Source organism: Desmodus rotundus, chromosome 4, assembly GCF_022682495.2.
Source record: "Desmodus rotundus isolate HL8 chromosome 4, HLdesRot8A.1, whole genome shotgun sequence".
Taxonomy (NCBI): domain Eukaryota; kingdom Metazoa; phylum Chordata; class Mammalia; order Chiroptera; family Phyllostomidae; genus Desmodus; species Desmodus rotundus.
This window is the reverse complement of record NC_071390.1, coordinates 113384306-113391849: the sequence shown is the minus strand read 5'-3', so window position 1 is coordinate 113391849 and position 7544 is coordinate 113384306. Positions and strand designations below refer to the sequence as shown.

The following is a 7544-nucleotide window of genomic DNA, read 5'->3' as shown; positions in this document are numbered from 1 at the left end:
ACCCTGTTTGAGATTTTGCAAAATAGATTCTTGGGGTTAAAGTGTAGGTTGCATTGCTTAAAAAAAGTCTTTTCCACCCAGAAGAACTCACGACGCTAGGATTTATAGGATATAAGCGAGTGAAACGAACACGGACGAGTTGAAAGCAGTAAGTTCTTCACTGCCATATTATCGTGGACTATAAATGCAGCTCAGTCAGAGAGGCTAAGAGGTCAAGCAAGCCCAGGCATAGCTAAGCATTCCCCTTTGTAAAGTCAGAATTGTTGAAGTCCTAGGCTCCTAACTGGTTATGAGATTGCTTTTTTAAATTTGGGTTTTCTCTTCTCTCCAACACTGGTCTGTTGAAGTGGATCACTTTATTTCACCTGAAGGTCCTTGGGTGCCCTCAGTATTTTAAATGGCAGAGGTGAGTGAACGCCCTGGCAAAGCTTGGAAATGGCTTTGACACAGATGGAGAGAAGCCTCCCTCTGCTCTCTGTTTGACCCCTGAAATCCCTATATTCACCTTTCCTGCCTCTTTCTTCTCTCGTTCCTCTGTTCTGTCTCCCTCCACCCCTGTATATCACATATGTGCAGATGCTAACAGGTGCCTATAGGTGGCAGCAACCTTCTGAAACAGTGGCAGACATAGGTAAGATGGATTTCAATCTTGCACACTTTTTCTTAGAGGCCCTGGATGTGGTGTGGATCAAGTGGTGAGTAAATATTCAGACAAACTGCCTTTTCTGTCACAAAACAGGGAAGTAGCACTGTCTTGGTATGTGTTAAAATATTTGTTATTGTACGTAAAACTAATACTCAGGGTGGAAGGAAGGACAGTAGACTCCTATTCTAAAGAAGTTAAAAAACTTCTGGTTCACATCTAACAAAAAGCAGGTTGTACCCCTTGTCTGTGATTGCTGCTTCTTTTCTTTTTATATATAGTGTTGAAATTTTATTCTTTTTTATTTTAATTAATTTATTTATTTTTATTCAGTTACAATTGTCTGCATTTTCTCCCCTTCCCTCCACCCCACCCCAGCCAGTCCCACCTCCCTCCCCCGCCTCTACCCTCCCCCTTGATTTTGTCCTTGTGTCCTTTATAGCAGACATATGGGGCACTCTTATCACTTCTCAGAAGCTGTAAGAACAAGGACAGAACTAGGCAGTTCACTTCGGTCTGTAATCAGTTAAGTTCAGATGTGCAAATAGGTATATCTCCCCCTACCCTTTAAATAAAGATAATTTATGCTGAGTAAACAGATCAGTGAGCACATTTGCCCAAATACAGATGGCTTTGACTGATAGAAGTGTGTTAGAGGTCATTAAATGTGAAGGTTCAATAACGTCACATCAAAATTCAGTCCTTTACAGGAAAAAGAGCGGAGCCCAGTGCTATTGAGTTTGTCCACATTGAGTGTTGCTGTCTCTGAACAGCTCTGCAGGCTGCAGGAGCGAATAGAACACTGAGGAAAACTCAGTTCACCCTGCAGGTTTCAGAAAAAGGACTTTATAGAGTGTCCTGGTGCAGTATCTGCAGCCTTCCAAGTTCCTTCACCCGGCAACCTTCATGGTCAAACTCCAAGTGCACAGTGAGAGAAAAGCTAGTTTAGGCTGACAGTCACCACTCTGAACTCTTTGTGTGGGTAGGACTCCTAAATATATTGTTTATTTTTGAGTGGGTAATTCACACACACATAATTTAAGAAATTAAAAATATATTAAAAGGAAACAGTTAAAAGACACCTTCAAATGCCTGCTACTCATCTACAGGTCACCGCTGTCATGAAGTTTTGATGTATCCTTCCAGAGTAGGAATGCATGTAAATACAGGCAAATGTGTACCCTTATTTCCTTCCTTTTTAAATACAAAGAGGAAACCTATTGCTTTCTACTCCATTCTGCATCTTTCTATCTTAAATAACGCTATAGCTTGGAGATCATTCCACACCAATACATAGAAAGCTCCCTTACTCTGGTTTACAGCTGCATAAAGCTTCTTGCATAAATCAAAGTATATACCATATTTTTAATGACCATTTCTCCATTAATAGATATTTCAGTTATTGCCAAGCTTCTGCAATTACAGACAGTGCTGTCATTAGTAATCTTGTAATGCATCTTTTTATTATCTGCCAGGACATCTGTGGGATAGATGGCCAGAAGTCTTCTTTTGTATGCTTCCTATACATTGACTGATTGTGTCCTCCCAAATTTTATATGTTAAAACTTAACCCCCACTGTGCTGCTAGTAGGAGGTAGGGCCTCGAGCAGTGATTAGGTCATGAGGGCAAGCCCTACTGAATGGGATTAGTGCCCTTATATAAAGAGACCCCAGAGAGCTCCCTTGCCCCTTTCACCATGTCAGGAGGGGGACACAGTAAGAAGACACCGTCTATGAACCTGAGACTGGCTCTCACCAGGCCCTGAATCTGCCAGTGTCATGATCTTGGCCTTCTAGCCTCCAGAAGTGTGAGATATAAATTTCTCCATCCAGTCTATGGTATTCTGCCAGAGCAGCCCAAACGGACTAACAAATGTTTTAAAGCTTTCTTTCCCTTAATCTTGCACATTTTGCATTAAGTTTACTTCCATTTCATCTTTGGGTTGTTATCAAAAAGGGGTCTTTGCTTTCACTGTTTCTTCTAACTGGCTACTGTTAATAAATGTATATGAAACTTACTGATTTCTACGTAATAATTTTGTACTGCATTACTTTAGTAAGTCCTCTGGCAGTTTTTAAAATTGACTAATTGGTTCCTTTAATTTTCCCAATATTTAATTTTCTGTCCTCTGTATATAGTGACAGTTTTCCATTTTCTGTTCCATTTAAAAATATGAATTCTTTCTTATTCAAATTTCATATTTAATTCCACAGTGAAACATTGGATAATAATGATATTGGTGGGCATTCTTGATTTGATTCTGGTATTTAATGGAAATATCTTTAGTGCTGGCTTTTGAACTGAGATACATACAGATATTTTATCCAGTTAAAGTAGTGTCAGTGTAATCTTACTATATTGAGTATTTTCATCAAGAATGGTTATTGAATTTTTAAATGCCTTTTGAAAGACTATGTAGATAATCATATGGTTTTCTATTAATATGGTATTTCTATTAGATTTCTTAATATTGAGTCATCATTCAATTTCTAGTCTAAGCTTCACTTGATTATAATTCTTTTAGTGACACTAAATTCTGTTTGTTAATTTTTTTAGGGTTTTGGAATTACCATTTATAAGTAATGTTTCTTGATAGATTTTTAAAAATTCATCATATTGATATTCACATATTTGCTGTAAAAATAAGTTGGAGGGTTTTTTTTTTTTTCTTTCCTTTTTTTTTTTCCCTCTCTGCAATAGTTTCCATAATATTGAAATTATCTGTTCTTCAGTTTGGGTAGAATTTCTCTGTGCAGCTGTCTCTCTCTTTGTCATCTCTCTGATCTTTCCGTGAAAATAAGCCAATTTGTTTTTCTTTCTCTATTTCCCCTGGTTTTAACTTTGGTAAATTACATTTTCCTAGAAAATTATTCATTTCTTCTAAGTGCTCTGATCATTTCCAGAGAATTGAACAAAGTGAACTTATATTATTCTTTTAATTTTCTCTCTTCCTTTGATATATTTATTACCTCTTTAATTTCTTAGTTTTATATTGAAATTTTATCCTTGTAAAAAGTAGGTTCCCAGTTTATATATTTTTATAATTAACAGTGTTTTAATTTATTACTGCTACTGTTTTCCTCTTTTCTGCAAAGTTCTGCTTTTATCTTTGATAAGGCTAGTCTTATAGGTCTTTTTTTATTTTATTTTATTTTTTTAAATTGTTGTTCAACTACAGTTGTCCCCATTTCCACCCATTACTCTCTCCTGCCCTACACAGCCCCCACCTCTCCCATTCAGTCCTTCCCCCATTGTCTTTGTCCAGGGTCCTTTATACAAGTTCCTTGACTTGCCCCTTCCCCTTCTTTCCCCCATGATCTCCCTCCTCCCTCCGCTCTGGTCACTGTTGGTTTGTTATTTCCGTGTCTCTGTCTATTTCACACGCTTGTTTGTTTTGTTGATTAGGTTCCACTTATAGGTGAGATCATAACGATACTTGTCTTTCACTGCCTGGCTTATTTCACTTAGCATAATGCTCTCCAATTCCATACATGCTGTCTCAAAAGGTAGGAATTCCCTCTTTTTTCTGCTGTGTAGTATTCCATTGTGTGAATGTACCATTTTTTAAGTCTACTCATCTACTGATAGGCACTTAGGCTGTTTCTAGTACTTGGTAGATCTTTTTCTAATTTTTTTGAGAAAGATGCAAAATGTGTTTGTTTTCCATAAATTTTGACTTTTTTTTGTTATGAAGATCCTTTTTCATTGAATTTACTGAGTGACATTGGTTGATAAAATTATATAGGTTTAATGTGTACAATTCTATAACATATCAACTGTATATTGTATTGTGTAGTCACCACCCCAAGTCAAGTCTCCTTCCATCACTATTTATCTCCCCTTTACCCTTTTTTACCTCCCCTGCCCCCTTTCTGTCTAGTAATCACCATACTGGTGTGTGTCTCTGAGGTTTTTTGTTTTCTTGTTTTTTGTTTTCTTGTTTTTTGTTTTTTTGTTTATTTGTTTGTGGGTTTTTTTTCTGAATCATTCACCTTTTCACCCAAATTCCCACCCCTCTGTCAGCTGTCAGTCTGTTCTCTGTATCTATGAGTCTGTTTCTATTTTGTGTGTTAGTTTTTTTGTTCATTAGATTCCACATAAAGGTGAAATTATATGGTAATTGTCTTTCTTTGACCGGCTTATTTTACTTAGTATAATACTCTCCAGGTCTATCCATGCTGTCGCAAAGGGTAAGATTTCCTTCTTTTCCTACAGCCAAGTAATATTCCACTGTGTAAATGTACCACAGCATTCTTATTCATTCATCTACTGATGGGCACTTGGGCCACTTCCAATTTGGGTTATTATCAATAACACTGCAGTGGACATTGGGGTGCATATATTCTTTCAAATTGGTGCTTTGGGTTTCTTTGGATATATTCCCAGAGTATATGCTGACTCATAAGACAGTTTCATTTTTAATTTTTTGAGGTACCCCCATACTGTTTTCCACAGTGGCTGCACCAATCTGTATTCCCAACAGTGAACGAGAGTTCCCCTTCCTCCACATCCTTGACAACTCTTGTTATTTGTTGATTTATTGATGATAACCAGTCTGACAGATGTGTGATGTTTTATTCCTATTTTAATTTGTGTTTCTCTCATAATTAGTGATATTGAGCATCTTTTGATATGTCTATGGGCCATCTGTAAGTCCTCTTTGGAGAAGTGTCTATTCTGGCCATTTGCTCATTTTTTAATTGGATATTTTGTGTGTGTGTGTTGAGTTTTATAAGTTCTTTATAAATGTGGGCTATTAACTCTTTATCAGATATATTGGCAAATATGTTCTCCAATTCAATGGGTTGTCTATTCATTGTGTTGATGTGGAAAAACTGTTTAGTTTGATATATTTCCATTTGCTTATTTTTCTTTTGTTTCCCTTGCCAAATGAATTATAGCAGAAAAATACTGCTATGAGAAATGTCTGAGATTTTACTGCCCATGCTTTTTTCAAGGATTTTTTTTTTTGACAGAGCCAGCTGAGACTTTCTTTTGGGTAAAAAACACTTGATTTGGGTTTTAGTCTGGGGTGTGGGTAAGAGTGGGTCCCCGAGGCAGTAAACTCTGCCACCCCAAGGATGAGCTGAAGACTGGGGCTGAGCCTCAGGTGGGTCTCCTGTGCCCTCTGCTCCCCAGCACAGCTCCTTTCCTGCTGGCTGAGAGGACAGTAGGGACCGCAGTAGTCGTTCACTTGGGCAGGACATCAAATGGCTCAGAAACCGGCTTCCCACCATGGGTCTCAAATCTTCCTCATGGCCACCATCTTGGAGGAGCTGGTGCTGGTGCAGCTGAAGGATCCACAAGCCTCACCAGAGCTCACATTGGCCTGGAAGCCCAGGCTGTCATTGAGGTTCCAGTAGGCTGGGCTCAACCCACCTGAGTTGCCGCTGGTGGTGTTGGTATGGATACTCATGCTCTGCATCCCAGACCCCAGCTGGTTCTCCTCCACCCTGCAGCAGCTTGTGGTACATGGTGATCAACAGGTCCAGGGCCAGCTTGACGTTCATGAGCCCCTGGTATGCGCTCAGCTGCCGGGCCATGACCTGCTTGGTAGTTTTCAGTGTGGCTTCCAGCTCAGCCACTTTGGCCTGAGTATCCTTGACAGCCAGCTCCCCACACTGCTCCGAGTCAATGATAGAAGCCTCCAGGGAAGCCCTCAGGCCTTTGAGAACAACAATCTCAGCCTGGATTTGGCTGATGTTCCAGTTAATCTCAGAAATCTCCATCTTTGTGAGATGCAGGTCATCCCTGTGTTTCCCAGTGGATGTCTGCAGCTCCTCATACTTGATCTGGTGCATGATCTCAGCCTCAGCCCAGCTGCAGTTGCCTCATCCTGAGTCTTGACCTTGGAAATGATGTTGTCCAGGTCCAGGGAGTGGCTGTTGTCCATGGACAGCACCACGGACGTGTCAGAGATCTGGGGCTGTAGTTCATGAATCTCCTTTTCATACAGTTGTCTGTAGAAGTTGACTTCATCAGTCACCTTTCAGGCAGGACTCCAGCTCTACCTTGTGCATGTAAGCTTCATCCACATCCTTCTTGATGAGGACAAATTCATTCCCCATCTCTGTGTGCTTGTTAATCTCGCCTTGCACTTATTCTTCAAGTCCTCCGCCAGCCCCAGCATGTTTCCAGGCTCTGCCTCCAGTCTCAATTTCTCCTGGGCCAGTGTTTTCAGCTGCTGCTGAAGGTCGTTGATGTAGCTCTCCAACGTATTGTCCAGGTTACTGCGAGTCATCCTCTGCTGCTGCAGGGGAGTACACTTGGTCTCCAAAATCTTATTCTGCTGCTCCAGGCTCCACACTTTATCAATGAAAGAAGCAAAATTGTTGATCTGCTCCTTCTCCTAGTTGCACATGGCCTGGATTTGGGAGTCCACCTCCAGCTTCAGGGTGCTCAACGGGCTCTGGTTCACTTGAATGGCTTTGATGGTCCCCATACTCTTAGGTTCCCCGAAACCCCTAGCCAGATTCACGTTGGCACCCAGGGCAACTCAGTAGCCGCTATCCACCTGGGAAAAGGCCGAGGAGCTGATGCTAGGCCCACTCGAGTACCAGTGGCTGCTTAAGGCCCAGGGGCCAGAGGTGGACACTTCGTAGGTCTTCTGGGTCACCCTTGTGGCCATGGTAGAGGATGGAGCGGAGGCAAGGAGGCCAAACCAGACAGAGATTCAAGAGGGAGCCAAAAGGCTGCTTCTCTCTTCTAGGATTTTTATGGTTTCAAGTCTGACATTTAAATCTTCAATCCATTTTGAGTTTATTCTCATGTATGTTATAGAAGGTGGTCTAGTTTTATTTTTTGCACGTATCTGTCCAGTTTTCCCAACACCATTTATTGAACAGTCTTTAACCCTTGTATGTTCTTGCTTCCTTTGTCAAATATTAATTGACCATAAAG

At 40.5% G+C, this 7544-nt stretch overlaps 1 pseudogene; it reads right to left on the bottom strand.

The window, feature by feature from the left end:
• Nucleotides 1–5834: 5834 nt before the first annotated feature.
• LOC112320753 (keratin, type II cytoskeletal 8 pseudogene) lies at nucleotides 5835–7311 on the bottom strand (annotated as a pseudogene).
• Nucleotides 7312–7544: the final 233 nt, after the last annotated feature.